The sequence below is a fragment of the Drosophila innubila genome (assembly GCF_004354385.1).
Source record: "Drosophila innubila isolate TH190305 chromosome 2L unlocalized genomic scaffold, UK_Dinn_1.0 4_B_2L, whole genome shotgun sequence".
Taxonomy (NCBI): Eukaryota; Metazoa; Arthropoda; class Insecta; order Diptera; family Drosophilidae; genus Drosophila; species Drosophila innubila.
Genome location: NW_022995372.1, coordinates 18,285,790 through 18,312,835, shown reverse-complemented (window position 1 = coordinate 18,312,835; position 27,046 = coordinate 18,285,790). Strand labels below are relative to the sequence as shown.

The 27,046-nt window shown below is 33.1% G+C and overlaps 1 protein-coding gene across 2 annotated transcripts in view; it reads left to right on the top strand.

The window, feature by feature from the left end:
- Positions 1–27,046, top strand: part of LOC117794467 (beta-1,4-glucuronyltransferase 1-like) — a 57,840-nt gene that overhangs the window by 6,523 nt on the left and 24,271 nt on the right. The window contains exons 2-3 of one of the 2 annotated variants that reach the window (XM_034635072.1): positions 1,183–1,234; positions 21,125–21,144. The gene's annotated coding sequence lies outside the window, so the exon portion shown is untranslated. The remainder of the gene's footprint in view (positions 1–1,182; positions 1,235–21,124; positions 21,145–27,046) is intronic. The other variant, XM_034635073.1, reaches the window with a different exon arrangement.

Here is a 27,046-nt window from a genome sequence, read left to right as displayed (position 1 = left end):
TGACTTAACAACATACACAAGTTTTATCTTATCCAAGCGATACGTATCTTTAAATTTAATTATTTTTGTTTAACGGTGAAAAAGAAACTATATTGAGCTTATAGCAGAAAGTTATCATACTTGGCAAATAATAAGTACAATTTACAAAACTAACGCGCAGTTAAGCATAGATAAAATATAATTAAAATATCTCTTTGCATAAAAACTGATAGTGATTTAAATAAGCTGAACAATCAGGTGGATTTCAGTGTTACTTTATTATCTAACTCACCTTCTTGCCCTGTCGTCTTCTTTTGCTGTGTTTCTGTCTGTTTGCTAACCCGTAACATCCTTCAAAACGTATTCTAAATTGCAAAATTTACGCAAAAAGCAACGAACCATGGAAATTGTCTTCCGTTGTCTCGCATAGAGTTGGTATCTGGACAGTTTGCCAGATTGCACTTGTTCTGCTTCACTTGCCCAGTTTCTCAGTTCAGTTTGAGTTCCTCCCACGTCGACCGACCTTCTTCTAATTATGTTTATGGTGAATTTGTCGATAAAGTTTTCCATGTCACGTAGTTTGTTCAAAAGTCATTACGGTAATGGCACCAGAATATGCGGGCTTCCTTTTTTTCTTTTCCTTCATTTTTGGGCGGACTTAGCAACTTGGCTCATAGTTGTTTTGCTTTGTCCTACAAGTTGCTGTATTATGTTATTAAGAATAGTTTTCCCTAGATGCAATTGAAATCGAATTACAAGATGTTGGCAAATTGTTTTAGACAGAGTAAATTCGTTAAATCTCCTGCATTTTGATAACAAATTTATGACAGAAGTTTTTGGACACCAACAATTTTTCCTATTAGGTACTTAAACTTTATAAAAATTTAGAACCGATTAAATAAGTGTGTGTAAAAATTATGAAAAAATATATATATTAGGATTGACAACAAATATTTATATTTTTTGAACATATCATATAGAATTTTAAAATCGAAAGCAATTGATATTTAAGACTATTAACCTATTACAACTAAACTGATATGAAAATCATGCTTGAAAATCAGCCAATTAAAATGCAAAACACTTGAAAAAGACTTACGCTAAGTGACTTACATTTTTCAAGCGTAATTGACTCATTTTCACTCATTCTTTTCCACATTTATTTATTAAATGTATTTCTAATCAAATTATTTTCGTCTGCAGACAGGCTTCAAAAGCACAATAGCTGGGCTTATTGCATTACATTTTGGATAAGGTAAGCAAAGACTCCTCTATGTTATTTGTTGTTATAATTTATACTTTTTATGATTTTTTGTTATCGAATAGATTTTTTTGAATAAGTCGAAGCTTAGATGATAAGCGTTAATTTTGCAAATTTTTCCGTGTTTTTGTTTATAATGATAAAATACTTAAGTGATAAGAAGCATTTTATGTTGAAAATGACTTGTTGATAGTTCGCTCATACAAAAATGGACTAACAATATTATTACTGACAAGGCTGTCAATTGAACCAATACTGTTAAAAAAATATATTAAGTGTTAAGAAAATATTCAGTTTTTTTGTAAAAGCATACCAAATATATAATGAATTAAATCTTTATGTTTCATGGTATTTAGTTAAGCTTAATAGTAAATTAAAATGCTGATTAAGAGTTGTATCTATGTATCAATCGAGAATTCTAGCAAGCATTAAAGTGCTGATTAGCATTTAGCTAATTGAGCAAGGTATTTTATGTGTTGCACGTTCATCTGGCTGTCAATTGAATCATTTATCTTACTTGTTGTCTAACCATCTATCTATGCATCTATGCAATCGATGTGTTTATCAATCTAAGCGATAATTTGTTGCCACTTACTGGCATATTGATTAGCCACAAGCTGTCATTGATTACGGCAGAGCCTGATTACAACAAAGCCAATTTCAATGGCAGTTAACAAGCTGCGAGGCTAAACACTTGGCGAAAGTTTAACAAGAAAAGTATAGTCTACTTTTAGGATTCGCGGGACACAATTAATCTTGCTGGCACTCTGGCTACAATAACAACAAAAACAACAGCAGCAGCAGTAGCAGTAACAAGAACAATAATGGCGTGCTTTGTTGTAATTAATATGCAAATGAACAAGTCTGGGACGGGTCTTGAATGGTTAAGTCAGACAAAGCGCAGTGCCGACGTCAAAAACATTTCCACAAATCATCGGTTAAAGTGTCTAAGAGTTAAGGAGCTCAGGCTCAAGCTTAAGTGGCTAATTGTTATGCAAACGGGCAGACTTTCAGACTTCCATTTGTTCTTGTTGTTGTAATTGCATTTTAACATTGAAGACGGTCTAAAGTCCAGGCTATAACAACTATCGTATACACGTACTTATATAGGCCGAGTTGAGAAATTTAATTATAAATCGTTAGCTGCTAGTGGCTTACTGTTTTTGGCATCCATCCAACATCAATGCAGTTTATATGCAATATTTGTCCAAAAGGCACAGATGAGCAGCAGCAGACGCTCAAACTTGACATCGCCTACGGTGGGAAGGAAGGGGCTGACTGAGTGTTTCGTATGCTGAGGCACAAGGCCAAGAAGAATACTACCACTAGAGCAACACTAGAGTAGCACACACTTGGTCTCTTAACCAGACAGGCTCTCTATTACACACACACACACACACACACACATATATACTTACACATGATTGCCTTGGCCAAGTTTGAGGCTAAGGCTGAGCATCCTTTTAAATGAATTAGTGCAAAATACATTATAATTTTCAGCTGCATGCGCGTTTTTTAGTTAGTTGATTACTTAAAAGCTTTTACACACACACTCATACAGTCCTTAGACATTTATCGAAAGCAACTGTGTGTGAGGTTCTTGTGGCTGTTCAAATCGATAGTTTAGCCTTTGGTTTTGAACTGGATTGCGGCTTTTTATTGATGAGCTTGCAAATTGTAATGTAATGTCTTTTAAGACTTACTTCAAATATTCTCAGCAGTGTGTGGCTAAAGATACTTTATTTTTACCAATTTCATAGACTGCATAATATAAATTTAATATTTATCATACTTTATATTGAGAGTATAAATGGTCAAATGAGTGCATAAAATTCAGATATAGAAAAATAAACAATTAAATGTAATGATAAATAATTAGGTCTTAATTGTATGCTTTTATAAGACTTTATAGAGAAAGTTTAGTGCATTTTTCCAAGCCATTTTTCTTAATAATACATAATTTGTAGGCATTTAATCTTTGTTTTTTGGTTCGAACCATAGAGCAAGACATCAGTTCGGTTCGCAAATTGGTAAATACAGTTTGGGTTCGAGCCTTGGTTCAATTTCATACAAAAAATATTTGTATTGTTTTTCATTTTTCCCTAAATTTTAAATAAATTTAACTTTTTGTTTTTCATAAAATTTTGATGATAATCAAAATTTATTTCACGATTTAATTATGACTTATTTTAACCCGAAGTCTGAAATAATTGCAAAATATTAGAAAACCATAAAATCAATGTATTTTTTTTTTTCGAACCGAACCTTTTATTTTATAAAGCGGTTCGGTTTAGGTTCGGGTTCGCAAAGTAAATAATTTGAGGGTTCGGTTCATGATCCAATTCAGGCTGCTTAAGAGCCCGAACCGAACCGGTTCTACGAGGTTCGGTTCAGAACCGGTTTGCAGCCTTGTAAACAAATAATAATAAAATATATTACATCCTACTATAAATAAAAATCGTTGTGGATTCAAGTTTTGTATATTTTGAGTTAAACTGTTTCTACGTTTTAGCTTGTTGTAACAGACTTTTTATTAAAATTAAGTTTTTGAGTATTTTTTTTTTGCTGCTGCAACTTCTTAACAGTGTCCCCATTCGCAAGGCCTTTGCGCTGTATACATTTTGGTCAAGGACTCTTTGCCTACTGCATGCTAATCCTTTTAAGCAGCTTTAGCCAGCACCTACAATGCATATTCGCAACTGTTTGTAGGTCTGTCAACTGGCGTTTTCTCATGGGCATAAATTAAAACGAGAACAACACAGAACAAAAGCAACAACAGCAACAACTAGAGAGCAAGTTTTTGCGCGCAGCTGAAAAGTTTGTGAAATTGTTTTATTTATTTCTTTTTTGTTTTTGTGTTTTTCCTCCATTTGGGACTGCAGTTTTCTTAACGATTTTTGTCGCGCAGGAAACAAATGCTAGAGCCAACTCGTAACTTACACATGCACATTTATTTTCATTTCCGCATTGTGGACAAGTTTTGAAGAGTTTTTTCACTTTTCGCATTTCACTTTTGTTTCGTTTCTAGCGCGTTTTTAATTTGCTGTCATATGGTCTATCCAGTGGCCTAAACACTACAAGCTCAGCATATTCTAAAGCGCCTAGAATATGAATAAATGTGTGTACCACATATATATATTTTGAAATTATTAAGTGAAAGGCGATTGTCAAACTGTTGCCAGAGTGGCCAGCGTATAATATAAAGTCGTAGCTATCAGAGATATGGGCACACTTTTTCGCTACTTAGTGAGCTCCAACTAAATTAAATACACACTTTATATATTTTACTCAAAAAACCATTGAGGCAAATTCTAAAGCAAAAACTTCTATCGACTTATCTACTTAAAATTCTGAATACGTAATTCTCTTTTTTTCCACTTAGATTAAAAATAAACTTTTTCCGCATTCTCTGCTCTTTAGTTTTACTTTATTTTTAAAGCAGAGTTCTTGAACAGTGGTGTTTTTAGTTTAAATAAAATTTTAAAATCGTTTTTCTGCCTTGGATTTTGTTAAATAGTTATATGTAATATTAATATACCAATTTAAAATGTATATGAATATGTAAATGGAATAAATACGTGTTACTTATATAATAACTGATAACTAAAAAAGATAAATCAATATTTTATAATGGGTATTCGTTGAAATTTACATTGCTTAAAATTTTAATTGTGCACTTAGATTCTGCAAAAACAACCTAATTATGTTAAATCTAATTCTCTAACGAAAATATCTTTTAGTCTTATAATTCTTTGAGGATTTGTACAAGCTTTTATTATTATATCGCCACACACATATACATACATACTAAATTCGTTTGTTCTTATTGTGGTTTTCTCTTAATCATTTCGTCCTTTTTGCGTGTTTGACTTGCAAGTTCAGTTTCTTGTATTTGTTTCTGACCGAGTCATTTGCCCGATGTTTTCATGACCATGTTTCTTTGTTGGGGCAAAGCGTATTGTATTCCTTGGTTGCCCATTGTTGTGTTTGTAGTTTTGTTTGGTTGCTTATTTTTTTTCTTGGTTTGATTCAGTTTTTTCAGTTGCTTTCAGCTTTTTAGCAAATGAACTTTTTTACTCATGTTTCCTATATTTGTGTTTTTCTTTTAAAAGTTTCTTTGGTAATGATTGGAAATTGGTAGGAAGCGATTCCGGATTATTGTGTCTCGAAAGGCTTTTATAAGAAAATAATAAGGCTTTCAACTTATTATTCGCTGCCTAAATTAAATAGAAAGGGTAATCAAAACACAATTTTCATACAAATATCATTCTTCTAAAATATTTATCAATTGAGCTTTTATAACTTTTGTATAGAGAAATATTAGTAAAGAAGTCATAATACATTGATTACCTTTTAAAAGCATTTAAACTCATATATTAATTTCGGGTAATATATTTTATTTGTTAAATTACATCTTTAGACTTATGAGAATTTTACTTAACTTCAAAGTGTAAGAATATATATCCCGGGCTATGTTTAATAATATAATTAGATGAGCAACCACAATACCTGAAATTTTGCTAGAAACATGTTTATGCATGTATATGTGAATATACTTGTATGTGTTTGTACCTGGTGTCAGCAACTGCAAAATATTAACGACCTTTTGTTCAACCGTAAATCAGTGTCCAGTTCTCAGACCGCAGCTGCTTAACACCATTGCATTCCTTTGGCACGCAGACTGGGAGCTGAACATAATATCATTAAAAACAAATTGAGCACATTAATAAATATGAATTATGATTCTCAATAAAAAAAAAATCATGGCCTCACCAAAGGCGTGACCGAAAACGATTCCAAAATTCAGACTCGGAAGTGAACAGGAATTTCAGATCCAGGATGTTGACACACTCACATACCGCATTGCATTACACGGATGGCAGCGTTGGAATGGGTCACGCCCATTGTATGAAATAGCAACAGCAGTTGTTCGTTGGTTGAAAATATGGCAACATTTTGCGGCCACTTTCCACATAATTTTGCAGGAGACGACCAAAAATTTTCCCTTCGTTTTGTTGCATAACTTTTGGCGCTTAAAAATGCGCCAGACATCATAAATCAATTTATTGCTTTACCAATACAGACAGTAGCCAGATAGAGAATGAAATAGCTAAACAGAGACAGAAAAAAATGGAATGAAAGAGATAGGGACAGTCAGACAGAGAATAGACAAAATGTTTCAATGTGATGCTATCTCGGTGGATTATGGCCACACAACTTGAGTGCTTTCTGTTGTTCGGGGTTCCTTTGACAACAGCTACAAAAATAAACTTCAAATGTGGGTGCTACCACTTTATTTTAGGATCAGACAATGCAAAATTTATGCAGGTGCACAAAAAGATGAGAAGTGAGCCAAAGAGCATTCGAATTACATACCTTTTCTATTATCTCTGAACAGTCCTTAACTGCCTGTATAAAATGCATTAGGTTGACATTTTATTGACTTAGTTCGCTGATTATATCTGAGTAAATTATCTTATGTTAACTTGTAGTAGGAAAAGTTTCGAATAAAATGTGTTTCTTGAGTACACTTTGTTTGATTTTAAAATTAATCAAGCACCTTGATTTAAAAAAACATTACACACACAAAAACGATTTACTCTTAGCAAAGTTATGTTTAAAGCTCTATAGATTCCAGAACTTGAAAATAAAAAGTTTATAAGTTTCTAAATAAATACAAAAGGATAAAAAACAGCTTTAATTTGCAAAAATCTTAATAATTAAATATCATTTAATATGTTTTGGGAGCCTTAAATGTCAAATGCAATTTGTGTATTTTGTAACAGCATAAACAAAAAGAATGAAATGTTCGTAAGAAAGCAAATTTAACAAAACTGTCCTGAAGCTCGTCAGATGCTCAGAATGAGGCCTCCAATGGCACGTAACAGGCCATCACTTTTAACGTTAATCTGACATCGCGATTTCATTTGTTTTTATTATTACTCTGTTTTTATATATTAGATTTGACATTTACCAACATTGTGCCGGAAATGTGACGACAATAATAAAAGTTGGTTTTCTTTTTATTGGACTCATTTGCGTCAGCTTGTCATTATTATTCCCAATAGTATAGGACCCCAACAGAAATGTACAATGCCTGTAAATAATGAATTAAAATTGTTGATCATTAGTGATACACATCGCAATCTATTATAAGTATAGGGTAACTTTTCGTCGATTATTCTTAACTGAAAATGTTGTATTATGAGTTACGTAGAAAAGTTTTTCTTTTCGGTGTTTTCAAAGTGTATCTAAAGTCATCAATAAGTATTTTTGAAGGGGAAAAATGTATGAAATGGTATCATCCCCTGAAAAATTGCTCGATTTTCTGCGTTGTCACTTTTTGGCAGTTTGTAATTCGAGTTTAAAGTGGAGTTGTGGATGTGTGTGTGTGATTTGTTTGTGTCACCTATGTATCATGTTTTGCTTTAGCTTTCTCATTTTCATTTTGTCAATATCATCATCATTGAGAATCGATTTCCTTTTCATTGCATTTGACATAACTCACAAGTGTCTTTGGTATTTCTTCGTTCTCCTTCGTTTTTACTCTTGTTTCATTAACTTTTTGTAAGACTTTCTTCTCTTGAATAGGCTTTTGCATGGGCGATAGGTTTCAATCTTTTGATAAGATTTAATGTGCTTAGCGTGACGTAAAATGTAGTTAATTAAGTGCAAAACAACCTCCGATAGCACAAGTGTAGCGTGTCTATAAAATCCAACAGAAATTACCGTCTTCAGATGAAGCCGCAACATTTGTGGATGTAGAGAATTGAGCCTGTAAGTAATACACTAGACTTAAAATGCAACTACCTACAGATGCATGATACTGTAATTAAGCAATTGATGTAAGACGTGAGAGTACTCTTATAATTTGTACTTAACTTAGACAAAATTACACTTTCTCTAAAAATATTTACCAATGTACTTGAAACACTTATTTATTGCAGTCGAGTGTTTTCTGTATATTTATCAATTAGTTCATTGTTATCAGTTAAATATTGTAAATTTAAATCGATTGCAACTTCAAGAAAATCTAAATAATAACACTCATTCTTAATATAATTTTTAGGTATTACATGTTACTCTACGCATCTCCCTTATTTATAAATAAAGCCAAGTAATTTATGCAAAAATCTGAAAAGTGTATTTTCCAGATGCTTGGCTTATTTTTGGTCGTTGGCTGTATTAAATGCTAATAAAATTGGTAAAATTAACTTATTCTACAATAGGTATTTTAGAGATATATGCAAATAATGCTACCCTCTTTTAGTCTAACTTCCCCTCAATAGGTGTATAAATTTATGCATATCTCCATAGATACTTGAGCGCGTACTTAAGGCGGTGTTTCCTTTGTATTCGTACTCAATTTGTCAAACAAAATGCTGGGCTTTTTGTGCGTCGGTCTGACTGATTGTCTCTCAGTCTGTCTGCCTGTCTGTTTGACTGTCATACTTATGGCCGTGTACTTGTTGTTGTGGTTGACTCGGCTTGTTGATCTTTGCCAGAGTTACTGTGAAGGCTGTCACCTTTTGACTGATTGACGCCTCAGGCGCGTGCGTGAGTGCAATTTGTTTTGTCATTTAGTCAAATTTGCATACTTATGTACGACATATAAGCGCTTATTATTATTTTTATTTTTGATTGTGTCTACCCTGTAATAAAGGATAGCGAGTTTGCTTCTGAAATAAGTTTTTAATATTTAAAACAAACGTAACTAACAAAATAATTATGTATTCCTAATATTTAATATTCATACTACTTTTTAACCGTCTAACAACATTGCAAATTTTGAATATTACAAATACGATCAACATTACTGATTTTCAATATATTAAATTGATCAGATAACATACACAAAATATGTTCAATGAAATCCAGGGTATAATCGTACCTGCTAGTTCAATACACTTTTATGAGCGCATTCTTAAGACTCTTTTATTTACTTTCATGTTTTTGCCATTATTTGCCAGTCATTCGATTCTGCGTGAATTACTCAGTGCGAGTTCTAACAATTCAATGGGTTTCTCTGAGCGTTGCACTTGAATACTTAAGTGTAAATTTGACATATGTATCTTAACCTTTTTCGAGTATATTATTGAGCCCAAGCAGCTGTCGTTGCTTAACAAATTAATGCAGCATTCGCAACCTTAATTTATACAAATAAAATAATGTTTGCAATCATTTCACGCAATATACTTATTATTGCAGTACAAACACAAAATATCTGACAATTCGTTAAAATAAAACTTATAATCAGTTAATGATGCATGAAAATATTACATTGTTAGTTATTTTCTACGTATAAAATTTATTTTGTTAAGCGAAGTTCCACTGAAACTTAAATTATAATACTGTTTTTTTTTGATCTGGTATTTGTTCATTTGTGTTTCATAATTAAATCAAAGGTTTCGCAAAAGCAAAAAGCGTTAACCTATAAATATTCAGGTGAATGTGTTGGGCTGGTACCAGAAATAGACCATTGAATATAGATAAATAATTGTGTTATCAATATTTCGAGCAAACTATCTATTATAAAATAATATTTTTCTGATTGCCAAATCATGTGTCGGCCTTAACTCTGTTATGTCATTGTTGGAGCAATTGTTAGATTCATTGTGAGTCGGATTATTGTAATTATTTACAGTTTTCACATTTATTTTTATTTTGTTGCAATTTTGTGCGCCTTGTTAGGTTTTGTTCGACCAGTTGTCAAGTCATATCATTCGTAATTTTTGTGCAAAACGCTTTTACTATTTTTTCTGATGGAATTTAATGAAATATTTGTATGACAATCGCGTTGGTTTTCTTATTTGTTTATATTCGAAAGTCACCTTACAGCTTAAAACTACTTAATTTCTGATCAATGTTTAACATTGATTTAAATTTCATATTAAACCATCAACGTTGAAAAATAATGTTAACAATGACCTCAAAAGGGAACTGTGAATCATGCGAGTATCATTTTATAAGACATATAAAATATATCGATTTAAGGGGCCAGTTGCATTTTAATTGAAACTGTTGTTCTCAGGTTTTTTTCATTCTGTTTAAGACAGTCATTGAAAATGCATTGTAAGCGCCATTAATCAAATGTCAGCATCTGAGATACAAATGCACTTTCACTGGCGCATCTGTGAGATACAGTAGAATATTGGCTCGTATGTTGCTCGATTTCATTTAGAAAATTGCCATGCGCTATGATGATTAATGCGAGCAACCAGTAGATATGAATCATTTATCTGTTGTGTTATCCAACAACAAGAGAACTTCAGAGTGTTGTGGAAATATGAAGTGAGGTAATTAAATACACCAGCTTTATTTATTTTGTTAGATAAGTTTGAAATTATCTATCCAATATTTGTCTTAGAAGGCATGTTGCATGAACACAGTAGAAAGTCGTACAGTAGAATTACCACCTATTTTCTTTAGATAAAATTGTAATTTTAGGTAAACATATTGTTTGATTTATTATTTCTGCGTTTTCATTGTTTCATAAAGATTAGATAGTAGAAATATGAGTTAAGGAAGATGTAAGAAGCAGAAGCACATTCTAACTATTTTTTACCTATAATTGCTCCACAACTCTTCTATAACTTTCAGCTGCCTTTCGTGATAACATAATCCGTAATTGTCCAGACATTATCTATAGCAGTCATGATTATTAAGCGATTATTGCCACTCAAGAAATTTCACATTTCTTTAAGTTTATTGTACTTATTCAGATATTCAAAGTAATCTTGCCATAGTTTCGTTATTGAAACTCGAAAAGTCTGTTTAGTCGTTTATAAGCTGATAAGAGCTACTGTATGAGGCAAGCAATCAACTAACTTGATAAACTAGAAACAACTGTAAGCAACTGTGAACAACTTGTAGATGACAATCCGTAAAGATATGATTGGTACTTCATTTTCAAATCATCAGCTTATAATAGGTGTTCTTACTTATCTTCCTTTTTATATATTTAAGATATATTTATTGTATTTATTTGTATTTTTCCTATATAGTATATATATTAATTTTTAAATTTATAATTGTGCAATTCATTTAAAAAATGTTATGGTATAATGTAAGCACATTTTCAACAATATATTTAGGAGTTTATTAGTTTAGTTTTCGGTTCTATTTTCTTTCTATTGTGCAAGGTTAGTTTGTTGATAGGCGGACATTACCGATTAACGATTGACTGATAACATTTTCGTAATCACTTTCGATAGGGTTCAAGCACTTGCATTGAAATAGTAGTATATGTTTTTTATTTATTATATAATGAGTTCGTTTAACCGCCTCGTTTAATGTTAAACTGTTCACATAGTGCTCACTTGGGTGCCAACAACGACAACTGCAATTAAAATGCCTCGCCCTGTGCCAAGGCCTCAACAAGCCACTTAATAAGTCGCTCAAATTGTCCTCAATTTCTTGCCAAGCTACACCCAAAGGGGACTCCATTCCCCCGCCTTTTTTTAATTCTCTTCAATTCATGTACTAGTACTCTTCTCTTTTATGTGCATTTGATTTTCGGCAAAAAATTAAACTTTATATACTCTTAAAAATTTAATAAAGGGCTTGTGCCAGCGGACTTCAACTCATAAAATATTAAATGTTTAATCTCGCATTTTACACCATCTATATTTAAATAAGTCTTTAAAATGTTCAATCTTTGCGAGTTGTAGCTAACATTTTAATTTACAATATTTGATCTTATGATAAGTTGATCAATAAATGGATAAAATCAAATTTATAGACTTAATTCAAGGTAAATTTTTGTACTCTTATGTGTTCATCGCATCACATTGTAGATATAAGTCTAAAAATATTAATTGAAAAAAAGAAAGTATTTTCTAACGTGGTAAATAGTTTGTGTACTTTGGAAAATTTAAAATAAAACTAATATTTTTAACAAGTTGAAAATTGACTTAAAATATAATTCGAAAGAGGATTAGTACAAATAAATCTGCATTGACACGTCGTTAAGATATTAACTGTGGCTTTTAAGAACATTTTGAAAAGCCGTTTGGAGCTTCAGTAGTTTGATCAATATTCAGGAATTCAGTGTTACTTTTCCATTTACTACACACCGCACACACACACACAGCCTCGTTCACACAAGAGGTGCTTATTAATATTGCAGTTATCATTGTAAGTCACCCACCCGCTGGCTGAAAATTCAATTAATTTCAAATGCAATTTTAAGTGCACTTTTGTAAAGCATTACACTTAGTAGGCACTTCCGCTTTGGTGGCATTGCGCATCCGTTCAGCTCTGTTTCGGTTTTCCCTTACATTTTTTTGTCTCGTTCTCCCGAAAAGTTGATTAATTATGCAAATTTTAATTAGCCCGGCCAGTGGCAAAGTTGTTGGCCTGGCCCAACTCATTTGACAATTCAATTTCCTTTTGCGTTCGTGTAAATAGAAGTATGTTTGCCCAAGTTATTTGCCCAATCGAGGCGTGGCATTATCTATGGCTCTCTCTATACATATATGCGGGTATGTACGCCGTATTCAATTTGTTAGGCATACGCAGCGTTGTCCTGCCCTGGGGAACTCTTTGGCTCGTTCTGTTGTCCAAGCGATTTATTGACGTATTTAATTAAAATTACGTTATTTGCATGTGACCAACGTTTTGGGGCCAAAGGCTGCATTTGATGTATTTGCTAGGCCACACAAACCAAATTCGGTTGCCAGTTCACAAAACTGCAAATTTGTGAAAGAAACATTCATTAGACATGTACAAACAGCAATGAAGTCATGTAAACCATTTAAAATATTAAGAATATATTTTGAAAGGCTCTTTTTAAGAGACTGGAGATTTTCGGAAATGTATGTAACAGACACAATCATTTAGTAGACTACTGTACAGGTTACAAAAGGAAAAGTTTATAAAGGATATTATTTTATTTAAGGTAATACTTTAATTAAACTAAACATTTAACTATTATCTTCTTCTTTTGCAGGTAAGCTACTACATCACCTTCAAATAAACTTTTTTTGCTCTCTACATCCAATAAGTTAGCAAAGAATACTCACTTTACCTAATCGATAGGACACGTCGTTTTTGTTTGCCTGGTTGGGTTGGTACTCAAAAGACTTTAATTAGGACCGTGCAATGTGGCATGGATTAGTCGAAATTGTGGCTAGGTTTGCACTCACAGTAGCTGCCAAATATCGTTTTGCTGCTTGCAGTTGCCAACATAACCAGAAAAAATGGGGAAAAACAGCCAGAATAGCCTATAAGATAAACTGTTTGTATTGCGGTCGCTCTGACATTTAAAGATACGATGAGAATTGGACTCTTTGCTATCTGGCCACAATGCTCCGCTCAATATATGCATGCTGAAATCTAGGCTGTCGTTTTTTTGACCCCGTACTTAAAATAGTGCAAATGGTCTTTTTAGTTAGTTCGTAAATATATATTCCTGATAAGAATCAACAATCTGTATTCACACCTAAATCTCAGATAGCGTAACATAAGTAACGTAACATATTAAGGCATTCTGGATTATTATTATATATTATTTTACTTTTTCCCCAATAAGTACAGGGTCTCTCACCGCCAAGCTCGCTCGAGAATATCCTTTCGTACTAGTTTTTATTGGGTTCAAGCCGTGCCACAATGCAACAAAAAAGCAGGCAACAATATTGCGATTTGCCTGCAGTTGTTGCCTTTGTGTGTTGTTGTTGTTTGTTGCCCTCGTCCTTTGCCAAAACTAATAAATTTTGCATTGTGCACGGCGTTCTTTCGAACGCCACATTTACCGTTGTACCTGTAGTGCCTTTGGGGCATGCCACGTGCCCAAGCTGCAGCAAGAACAGCAAGACTCTGGGTAGTCACAGCGCTCAGTTGAACTTCGTCTCCTGTGTCTGGCTGACCCGGCGTATGCGCGTTATTTTATGCCAAATATTTTATGTGTTATTGGCAGGCTCGACTGAGGCTGTCCTGTGGCTCGTTCCACACATACAGAGAGTGCTTTAAAGCACCTGCTTTATGCTTTAAGCACCATAAGCGTAAACCAGGCACTTAAAACTGAAATGCTCTATAAACAAGGGACCGTAAATGCTTAAAATTATAAAATAAAATAATTATAAAATGCGACTAAACAATTATCAATTTGTGTAATGCTAAAAAAATAATAATTATTTAAAATTGGTTATATTTCAATATTTTTCATAAAAATTCAAATAAAAATATAATTTTATTTTTAAATAAAAAAAAGTAAGAATTTTAAATAAAAGTTTCTGTGGATTTCGTCAACTACGACTAAATAGGAAGGTTTGTTGTAATTTATTATTCTATAACATATATATTTTACAGTGATTTATTACAGATTTGAGTTCAGGAAATACTATTTAAGTTGTTCTTGAAGATGCTAAATTTAATTTAATACAAATCCCCTATTCTCACACTATGCTCATATTTTCTAATCAAATCCTTTTTATGAGCATTGCCCCAACCGTCATCAACACCTTTTGTTGCTTCCTTTACTTCCGCATCGCCTTACCGGATATTCGTGTATTTATTGTCATGTACTTTACGTGTTTTTCATAAAGAGAAGCTTTGGGACAAAAGGAAATTGCAGAAAATAAACTTTAAGGATTTACACATGATTACACCTGAATTCATTTAGACATAGGGTTGATTTAGTTGTCGTTATTCGTTGTTGCTGTTGTCATTGTTGTTGTTATTGGCCGTGTCGTCTGAGCAACTGTCGCACATAGTTCCCTTTTATGGCACGATAAACTTTGTTAGTTGAACTTGCTTAGGGATGCAAAAAAATTCAGAACAACAACGAAAATAACAATAACAAAATATTCTGAAAGTTTGGCTAACTGTACAACAACAATTACCATAAAACTAAGAACAACATCATGGGGCAGCTGTCATAAACGTCTTGAAGCTGATGGAAAAAAAATAAAAATGCTTTTTTGTTTATATGAAACATTAAATAATTCAACACATTTCAATGTTAAATTTCACATGCTTTTCACATCTTTTTGTAAATTGCATTTTACATTATTCTCTATACTTTGTTTTTCTCAATTTTTCTGCAGTTCAAAATAAATTGTGTGTTTAAAATACTTCGTGCATGAATATATATTTCTTCATATGAATTCTGAATGTTGAAAGCAAGTCGAGGGATTCGTTTTTATGGAAATTCGCACGGATGTCGGTACTACCATTTTTTATGATTTTATTATAAAGCCAATTAAAGCTGAAACAGATAAAATTTTTCAAACAGAATTTGCAAACAAATTTAACTATTTAAAAAAGACTAAGCATCTGCTTAAAAGTTATACTTTTTAAGTTTCTACATTTTTTTCGACTCATTCGTATAATAATATATTATTATTATATTATTTATCTGATTTTAGAAAAAAAAACTATTGTATAAATTCAAGAAAAAAAAACTTAATCTAATCATTATTAAACAATTCAAGACTTTAAATAATGCTGCAATAAATTAAATTACTTACTATCATATGGAATTATTAACAATATTTAAAAAAGTTATATAACTCTAAAGACAGTATATAACTAGCTCTCATTGACACTTAATTAAACTAATCAACTTTAAACCATGCTTTTAAAATTCCAAAAATTGCATTATCCATTTATAGTTAAACTTATTTTAAGTTTTAAATTTCTAACACGGCTTTTTTTTAAATTGTTCGAATTTCTAAGGAGCAAAATGATACTATTGCTTATTTGGTTGCGTAATTTATATTCGTGATTTATTATTGGACTGTCCTTTTCAAACACGTATACATACTCGTATGTACCTAGAAATTTATGTCTTGGACTGTCTACACACAAAAGTCACCCATTTCAAAAATGCAACCCATGGGACCAACTTGAAATATTCATGTAATTTCATGTTAAATATTTGTACAATAAAAGCGAATAAACGTGGAACTAAATGAAAAGCTGGCCGAAGTGACAAAAGCAACTGAAACTGACAGAGCATTCCATTACATATGTCCTGTCAGCTGCTGTGAATGTCCTTCAATTTGTCTTGTGTGCCACATTCCCCATGCTCTTATCCCCTCTGGTGATTTTCATATACAAACCCGTTGATTGTTTGGCCTCTCAATTTATGCTTATTTGCCCCGATTGTAATTACATACATATTATTTTAAGTTTAATTACCATGCATAAATTATAACTTGTAGTTTTCACAGTTGAGAGCTCGGCATGTTTCCCATCAATTTCAAATGTCAACGGAATGGATATTTAAGAGGACATCTCTGGAGTTCAATGAGTTCAATGTACTTTCTACATTAATTTATTTTCACTCTTTTCTTGAGAAATTTGATTATTTCAAGCCCGAAGAGACTTATGAACTTTAGAAGCCAAAATAATCTCTATTATGACGGTACAATTTTGTTTTAAATTATAAAAAATATCGTGGCTTTTCAACAAATTTTTTAAACAAATTTTGGCGGATAAAATTACATTATGATTTGTTATTTTGGTAATATCAACTCTGATTTGCCTAAATGTTGTCATAATGTAATTGTATTTTAATTAAAAGCATAAATCTCATTTGTTGTTATATGTCATTTAAATGAAATGCATATGGCATTCTTGCTTTTAGCCCATAATAGAAAGCCTGCATTTTGGTATTTAATGCAAATATTATTTCATTCTCAATTGTGCAAGTCGTGCCCTTTTGATTATCATACATTTGCTAATTAATTGTTAAGGTATTATCTAGGCCATTAGCTGAGTAAATAGTACTAATTGAATGAGTGCTGCAGGTTATTCAATTGGAATTGATATTTGATATTTCGTTATGCCTGTTCCTGAAGTTTATTTAATTTCTTTAAAACATTAAAACCTTTTTAAGGATAAGATTTTATTTTGTGTTCTTCTTAATTACCACGTCAAGCTTATTTTGCAGCTGCTCACAATTTCATTAAGTTTGCCAAGAATCCTGATAAAATTTAAGCACCGCAGGATGCAAAACCGAAAATGCTGGAAATGACTTTTTAAGCGCCCTCATGTTGGTCTCACACGTCGTATGAATAACATTTAATATCATTTACTTCAAACATTTGCCTCATTTCACCCAGCAGCAGTATGTGGCATTTATTACTTTACTTGTATATGCAACAAACAGTACAAACAGTCAGCGTAATATGACACCACCCATAACCCACCAGCTAATATGTAAGCCCAACACACTTTTACACCCAAAGGCAATGCCAATGCTAACGACAATGGCAATGTCAATCTACATTTCGCATCCATTTAAATGTACTTTTAATTACGCTTTATTGACGGCATTTGAATGACACTTTATTTTATTAATAATTACATAATGGAATGCTCGCTTATATGGTAAATTTAATACTCACTTTATTAGTTCCTAACTCATAATTCCCTAATAAGCTTTATGTGCAGTTCATGTACTTTGTAAATACTTAAATTTATATGTCTCAATTTAAATTTTTTTATGGAACTGCAATTTTTCCTTATAATTTTATAACTTCATTAAAACAAACATTAAAATATATAGAGAAAATACTTACATATCAAATCAATTGAATATTTTGTATTTTATTCATAAATTACGCGATGGTTGAGTATGTACATTTTTAAATTAACATTTAAATTTGATGCGGAAATATACATACAAAATATCAAATATGGAAATTTGTTTCTTGTATATAGAAATAAAGATAAATTATTTTTGCCAGGCAATGATAAAAGTTATTCGTTTTATAAGCTTATTTTGATCGGATGAAATATATATTAAGCTCAAATTTAAAACACAGTTATATATTCAACTGTTAGCAAATAAAGTGCATATTTCATTTGATACCCACTTGCTAAACCTGTAAACTACAAGTTGGTTCATGTCCTTTTTTTCGCACAAAAAGTGTAGCATACATTTTGGGACTATGACAAATTTTTGCTACATGACACAACCGACAACGCAATGTACTTTCAATGAGCACTTCCTGCAAAAACACATACACAGCTCACACACACACACACACAGGGACATACTCTGTTCATGTAGAGCACTTCCTTGCCAAGTTACTCCTTTGTGCGAGATTGTATGTGAGGCTGTGTGTCGCTGCTAATAGACGTCAAGGGCTTTACCAAATTTTTAACAACATACCGCCGCAGACACATTTCTTTTCGTACCAAAGGACGCAATCGTTCCCTGAGCCTTTCAGCTGCCTCACCCCTTTGCAGTTTGTTTGGGAAACAAATACCGTGGCCATTAATTTAGTTTAGTCCTAATTAAATTGCATACGTTACCATAAACACCCTCCATGCACACACACAGAAACACTGGCTCATTTATAAGCAGCTGACAGCAGAGCCACGCCCATTTGGGCAAGAGGGCGTCCTTGATGCCTTTTTGGTGCTTAAAATTCCATGGCATGCACACAAAACTTCTTTTCTGACCAAATGCAAACTTTTTAGCTTATATTTTTGTTTCTGTGTTTCTTTTCGCTTTTACCACTCTACCTAAATGCTTGTGTGTTTGTGTGTTGTGCTTTATTTTTTTGTTTTTGATTTCTTTTTTTCAGGCGACGTGTTTTTTGTGTGCCACTTGTTTTTGGCGGTACAAGAGTTTTAAATATTTAATGAGCTGAGTGTATGGGTTTGTGGGTAAATGTGTTTATGTGTGTGTGTTGAAGGCTATTCCAGTTGTTGTTGCTGCTGTTGTGTGGTATTTGTGCTTGACTCTCGCATTTGGCATTCATCTTCAGTATTTGAGACAGTTGGTCTGTTGGCAGTTGTGCTATGGGTGGACTAAAACCAGAGTATAGAGAAAGTTATGTGTATATCACTCTGAATTGCATATGTATGTTGTGGATTCCATGTGGATTATGTGCACTATAGAGTTGAAAACAAAACTTTTATTTACAATTGACAATTTTCCAAAAACTCGACAGGATTAGCTGTAACTTAACAATTCTGTAAATAACTAAAATATTAGAGAGGGCTCGGCTCGAATTTCATACAAAACGATTATTTTATTTAATAAATGTAATCCAATTTTATTAATGGTTTTCTAATTTTCCATCACTTTTTAAGATATACATTTTTAAAACTGAAAGTCTTCATACTTTTTAAAAATCTAATATGAGATAATGATTCTGTTATTATTTGTCCACTCATTCAAAATCAAGCTAAAATATTATTATCTATGCAATTTATTTAAAATGAAAAACTAAAACATTATTCTTATTGGATTTTGTGAATTGTATGCTGATTTTTTGTATCATATGCATTCCGTTATCTTTTTGCAAGATTTGTAGTTTCCTTAGATGCTAAAATTCAAGTTGGCAACACAATTTAATGGTGATTTCCCCAACTGCATTTGTTGTGCTTAAGCACACAATGCTGCCACGCCCATTTCACAAAAAAAAAAACACACTACTATGGCTGCTGTCACTCCAACAAAATCTTAATATTCAGCGTTATTGCTCTTGACCCCATAGACCCTCGTCTCGTCCTTCCATATGGGCCATGCACTACGTAAAGTTATGCCAAATCCAAAACAAATGACTTTGTTTGCTTTTGCCTGGCAAACACCATTCCTTGTCCCGCCCTCAGCCGCCCACTGTGCCACTTGAAAAGTCAAGTGGAAGTCAGGGCAGAACTGTGCCGCCACCGTATCGAGGGAGTCTTTCCTCTGGCTAAGGAAGCTCAGACTGTGACTATCATGTGGGATAGAAAATGCTCATGAATGAATGAAATTGCTGCACAATTTAAAAACTTCCGCGTCAAGCGGCAACAACAAAAACCATAGCTAAAACAGCAGCAACAATAAAAAAATAAAAAATAATAATGCGCCCCCATCTGACGATGCAGGGTTTCAAATGCGCAGGTTGACATTCCATTTACAATATATATACTTATTTTTATTTTCGCATTTCTTCATGCTCTTTTCTCATCACATCTCGATTTTATTTTTATTTTTTTTTTCCTTTTCTTGCATTTGGGTTGCGGATGTGTTTAGTATGCGCTTTATTTGTATTGACAGGCGCAGACATTTTTAGTTTTGCTAGACGGATGTTGTCTAATATAAAAAGTAAATTAAATTGTTTGCAAGCAATCAGTTTTTCAAAAACTACCGCTTATCTTTACGTACTCTTTAAACCTCATATTCTCGTAAAAATATAAATTGGAATAGCTAAAGAGTACTGACATTTTTCTGCTCGGATTTCTCTTTTTACTCAACTCGACTTTGGCAACTGTAGCCCACATTTCCGTTTTCCACTTGTGAGAAAATAGAGGGATAGGGGAATATAGAGCAACTAACACTTGGGGCATGTCCTGCGAGCATCATTTATGCAGGCACTCATCTCATCGCGTTTTTTCCTTTACTTTGCTTAGCTTTTCTCGGACTTTATGTTTTTTTTAGCGCATTAATTTTTGAATAGTGCAAATGCTGGTAAAAGAGCGCACACTTTGAAGTTTTCTTTAGTGCACTTTCTACAATGTGCAATATGCGTGGAGATGTGGCATCAGCTGCAACCAGTTGATAAGAATTGTAAAAGGGATGCTATGACTTTAGCTTAGGTAAGCCATATGGAAGCCAAGTACATTCTTTACGTATCTATAAAATTAGATTTAGAAAATATTTCTAGGTTTTAGTAAATAGAACTTAAAGTCAATTAAGCAAGATTTCGGTTTGGAATTAAGTAGGTCTTCTTTCTATGCAGGATAGTTTGTTCCTATATAAAGGGTGCCGGAAATGAGTAAACTGTCTTCAATGTAAATTGTTCAGTTTAGTAGAACTACGAACTTTGGTAGAACTTTTACTAGAAATGCTCATATTTTGTATTGGTCTATTTTAGAAAAAAACTCTCACTTAATTCTAACAATTGTAATTAATGGTTGACTTTATTTTTTTTCTTACAGCAATTTGCAAATCAAATCAGGTAAGTTAATGAACCATTTGGATTTCGACAAAACGCTCTCTATCAATCCTTTTTGATGACAAATATTTAATTGTCTTCCGCGATTCCTGGCTCCTATTGCCTTTGAATGAACTCTAATTAGGCAGCGCATTATTTGATTTTGGCAGGGAACTTCAAATAGCGGCACAGAAGGTAAATGACTCATTTAGCGCTGACAATGCGAGGCACTTTGATTTATGAGATGAAAGGAGACAGAGAGGGAAAGAGAGAGGGGAATGGGGCTGCTGTGCGTGCAAAACTTCAGGCGCCGACAGTTTGACAGGCAACATGTGGTAAAGTCAACTGTCAGCGACTTCTCCACATTCACCTGCACTTCTCATGTCCCTCAACTATGCAAATAAAACAACGCCGCAAAAGGCAACCAAAGCTAGTCACACACACTAGTACAAGCTTACATGTATTTGGTTATACAATTAGCTGATGTGTTTACCAAGTTAGTTGTTTGGCCAAATCTCGCTAGTTGCCGTTTTTGGTTTTTACTTAGTTGATGTCCTCGTTAATCTTTGACTCGACGGTCAACGCATCGCTTGCACTTTATGACAATTGCCATCTGAATTGCAATTCATTTTGTTGTTGCTATTTTGATTAACCTTAATTATCGTGCCGTTGACATTCGCTTCCAAATGAATGTCCCATGCAGCTGACCGACCATTGCTGTCCCAAGTTGATTCACTGCTTTTCCCCATTCGCCTTTCGCTTCAATGTTGTTTAAATGAGAGTGACATTATGTGGCACATGTTTTCCAGCGTATTGGTCCGCAAAGCTGACTATGATGGTTATTGCCAACACCAACAACCGCCACGTCTCGCACCGCCCCCATCTTGTTACCAGACATTCCCTCAACTGCCGTTGGTGTCAACTGCAAATGAGTTTCTGTTGCAGAAGCCGAGTGCAAATTACACTCAACCGAATGAACTGGGCTTAGTCGACTTTCAAATGCGCTTCTGATATTTCTTTAGCCGTTATAAAAGAAGCAATGTTTGTTTGTTTGCCTATTTTATTTTTGTAAAAACAAAACTTTTAAGGTTCATTAAAAATATTTGTTTGATTTAATCAATTGTTTTAAATTTTTGATTTTAATATACAAAATGAAAAGATAATATACAATATAATAAGATTAGGATTTAATTATAGTTAATATTTCCAAAATCAAGTTGAAAAGATTGTCATGCATAGTCGAACTAGATTAAATTGATGTATTATTTTCACGACTCGAATTTAATTTTATAAGCATTTTTATCAAAAATTACAATTAGTTTCATGCCACAAATTTTTAATTAGTCTACCTCTTCGATTAGTTGCAAATGTCCAGCCTGTGTATAGTGAATGTATGTGTGTGTGTGTGTGTGTGTGTGTGTGTGTATGTGTTTGTGTGTTGTGTAAAGAGAGATGGCAGAGTTAAAACACTTTGACATGTAAAACCAATTGCAGTTTAGTTTGAAGCATTGCTCACGCTCGCTCTACACTTACATATGGACCCTATTTTTCTCTCTCTCTTTTTCTCTCTGTATATTTATATCTATCTTTTGCCGTCTCTTGCCTGTGGTAAGTGCACATTAATTATGCTCAGTGCAAGCTGTACGTCAGCTTTATGAGTACAATGTATTTGTTGTTATTTGCTTTGCTCTATTTACTTGTCAATGACAGTGACTGCGAAAAGTATGTCGACCTCTCTGCTGCCCACACGAGAAAACGAAACTAGTTCGCATTACTAAGCTGACCGATTCACTTGACTTTGATCTCAATAAGTGCTAATTACTTGGTTTCGATTTTCCAACTGAACATTGCATAGTTAAAGCCTAAATCCAAGTCAACTTGTGGATATCCCATGTCCATTGGAGAGTTGTGTAAAACTTTCACGTAGCTCATTTGTCAATGCAAAAATATTTTTCGATTTTCGTTTTTTTTTTTTTGTCATCATGGATTTTTTGTTTTTGTTATGCTTGCTGCCTGTCACGTTTTCAGTTTGTTTTGTTTTATTTGCTTTCTTCAGCTTCCTACGTAGGCTCGGCTACGAGTCTGACTTTGGGATTGGACTTGGATTCCCTTCTACTTCTACTTTTGCTTCTGTTCTCTTGTTTTATTGTGTACATTTTTTTTTGCCAGCATTACGTTTTGTTTGCCAGTCAGCTTGAGGCTTGTCAATAAAGTTCTTGACACCTTTACTTCATTTGCCCAGATTTCTCTCGACATGACTTTAACTTTGCTTTCTGTCCAAGAATTTTCCATGATTCTTTTTTTTATTATTTATTTTAACACATGCTATGTAAATTTCTCTCTCCTTTTTATGTTTATTTATTTTTTTTTATTGAATGACTCTTTTTTTATACCCTTGCGATGATGGGTATTTAAATTTTAATAGCACACTTCGTCAATTGATAAAAGATTATAATTGTATACCATTATTACACATATTAAAAAGGTAATAGCATACAATATGTATTATGAATTAAATCTTTTAATATTGAAATTAATTTGATTAAATTAGTAAGACTTTCGACCAAACCATCTTCCCTATTAAAAAATAATAATAATAAACTATATTTAAATATTTAAAAGCGTATATCAGTTTCGTTGTAATTAAATCGTCAAAATTCAATTTTATTTTTTTTTTTGTATCTTTTTTATGTTAAGTATACGCCATGCTGGCAGTGGCCGAAATTAAGAGTAGGCGTGAACGCGGTAAACGCCCACATTTTTGCATAATATCCGTATATTTCAAGTAGCAGCTGAAATCTTGAAGAACTCGCAGAAAAAAATATATGATTACCATCATGCGTGGTGGTAATTAAAGTCGTGATGTAGCTCTTTATTTACACAGTTACTTATACTAAGGTTGAGTTTCTTTTTTTTTTTTTTTTGGAATTTTTGTTGAAGATGTTATTAAACGGATAATGGCCTAAAAGACGCCAAGGTCCCGTCATAACCTTGAAAGATCAAAAGTTCAACAGAGTCAAGACAGAAAACCGGCAAACCAACGAATCAAACAAACAAAGCGACCAGGTAACAAGCAAAACACGACTAAAAGCAATTATCTGTATAACTATTAAAACCAAAGAATACAACGAGTTGTATAAATGGGCAGGTTGGTAGCTAGAAAGCGGGAGGTGGCACTGGCCGACTTTTGCTTGCACAATTAAATTTCTGTATTTTGCTGCACGGGAAATAGAAACACTAAAAGTTAAGCATCCGAAAAAAATCAAACTAAAATAATAATAACAAAAATACCGAATATGTGCTCGTTTGCTTGCCATCGTAGCTGCCTTTTGTTTGCCATCTACAATTAGTTGCAACAAATTGACGACAATGATTTTATTGTTATTTGCATTGTGCTTTTCTATTGTCTGTAAACTAGACTGCAACTTGTAAGCCAATTAGAAATATTAAATAACTTCTGTGGCCTTTGTCCTAAGTATATTGGCTTCACAAATAACATTGCGACAAATTGAGGAATTTTATTTGATGGAGTTCAAAAATGTTTCATAGAGTTGTGGGGGTTTGAGGGGTGTGCATAAAAAGATGGCCTGGTTCTTTATTAACTAATTTTCAAAATAATAAAATTTTTTCCGAAATTGGTTTTTTGATGGAAATGTGTTCATACTTACCAACCGCATCTGCACCAAAGATATGAAATTTTAATTTTATATATTTACGGAGGTATTGGCCTGTCAATTATAACGTAAGCGACAAAACACGACACACGATAACTCAAAAAAACTCTCCTGTAAAATTAAATATATAGGGCTCGATATATCTACAAATATTTTTTAAATTAAACATAACATTTTAAATCACAATGACATTTTATTGAGTCGTCCAAATGAACTTAAAAAATTTGAAAGCGAAAAATTAGACCTAAAATACAAAACAGAAAACCACATTTGAGATGGAAAATTTAGTCTAAAAGCTTGATTAACCGGTTGCCTATTCTCAACTTGCTCTAATTAATTGCTCCATCACAAGTATTTTTATTTAACTGCATCTAGCGAAAACTTTTAGAATAAAACTAAATCAATTTCTTTAGACCAAATTCAATTTGTGGTCGTTTCATTTATGTAGTTTGCCGCATGCCTGCATATCAAGGATGAATGTCTGTAAATCTATATATATATTCTTTCGTTCTTTTCACTTAGTTTTGCTAAATGATTTCATTGTCCCAATGACGTGCAGTAAAATCACAGCGTGATGTTACACTTTTCAAACAAAACCAAACTACACATTTGTCTAAAAATAGCTGGCAATATCAAAATGAAATGGATTTTTCTTAGCTTACGACTATATGTATAAATTTATTTCAAAGTAAAACTAATTGTAATAGCGGCAAAATATTTATGAAGCTTGCTGAGTGAATTGCAGTGAATTTCTTTAGCGTCAATGGGTTAATTCATTGTAGCTCATACCTGGCTTAATTTAGTGAAATGTTGTACTCATACCTGGCTATGTCCATGTCAGGGCATAGGGACCAAAACAGAACTGGACCGAACCGAACAGACCAATCCCAACCCAACCCAACCCGACCCGACCAGAGAGACAGCTTAATGAGTGTCCATTTAGGGTGTGCATTTTAAAAATACTTTGCAGTCGGCTATCTGCTGGTAATCGATAGCATTGCAACGCCTGTCACGCGCGACAATTTTTTTTTATCAGATAATACCCCGCATAGCTATGTTTAATCTATCATACTCCACGTATCCCATCTAAATGTCGAATATCATCGCGAGAGATGCTACATTTTTGGCCTAAGTGGCCTTTTGCGTGTCGAGGCGAGCGTCTATCTAAACGATCTTTCATATCTCAAGCTTCTTCTTTTCTACGCTTGTCCTCTCTTTTTCTATCACTATCTTTCAACTCTTTCGCTCATCGCTTGCCTGTGTAAATGTGACCCAAACCGCCTTTTTGCTGTTAGCACACTTGACTGCATAGCTACGCCCGTTTTTCTTCTGTATTACACCTCGTCTCCATGCAGAAAGGGTAGTTAGGTCTTCTACATTTCTACATTTTTACACTCATCAATTTATCTTAATAGTAATATCATAAGTATTCAAAACACTAGAATAATACAATTAAATCTTGTAGCAATGAAAAAAAGGATTTCATAAGTGTAATTTCTCTAAATACATTTCCATTTCTTTCAGAAAGTAGAAAAAAGTCTCATATTTTCAAAGTGGCAATGTTTATTTTATCAAATGATAAAAACTAAAACTTTAATGAGCTTTTTGAGCTGCTCAAAAATTGAGTGTTGGAGTAATTTAACAGATCTTAATGCTTAACACCTTGCAGGATATCTTTCAATACATCAATGTAAACTATTACGTTGTTTTAATGCTCGTAAAAAAGTCGCCTGCTAAAGATGTATTTTCACTGAAATGTGACAATTTCTGTGTTCGTTTTCTTCTCATTAAAGTTTACACTCGTGTCACTTTAAACCCATTTTGGAGCGCCTATCCATCGGCATAATGTACTCGCATGTTGTTGCCCAGACGATGCAACTCTTCTTTGCCTCCTCCGCCTGCACATCTTTGAGTGCACCACATGTTTAACATGATTTGAACGTATCTTTGGTCTGTTTGACTGCCTGCTGGCAGGGTCTTTGCATTTGCGCTTCAATAAATCAAATTGCTGATATGAGAAATAATGTTGGTGGCGCTCATCTATACTTAAGTACTTCTGGGAAATGCTTTTTCTATTAAACAAAAAAGTTTAAGGCCTGTTTGGCAGGTGTTCACGACTGTGATGTGTTTCGCTTTAATAGCTTTCAAATTGTGTACTGAATTGACTTTTAAAGTTGATTGCGACTAATTGGAACAGTACCAGCATATAAAATTACATTAAATGTACATTTGGTGATTGCATGTTTTATTCT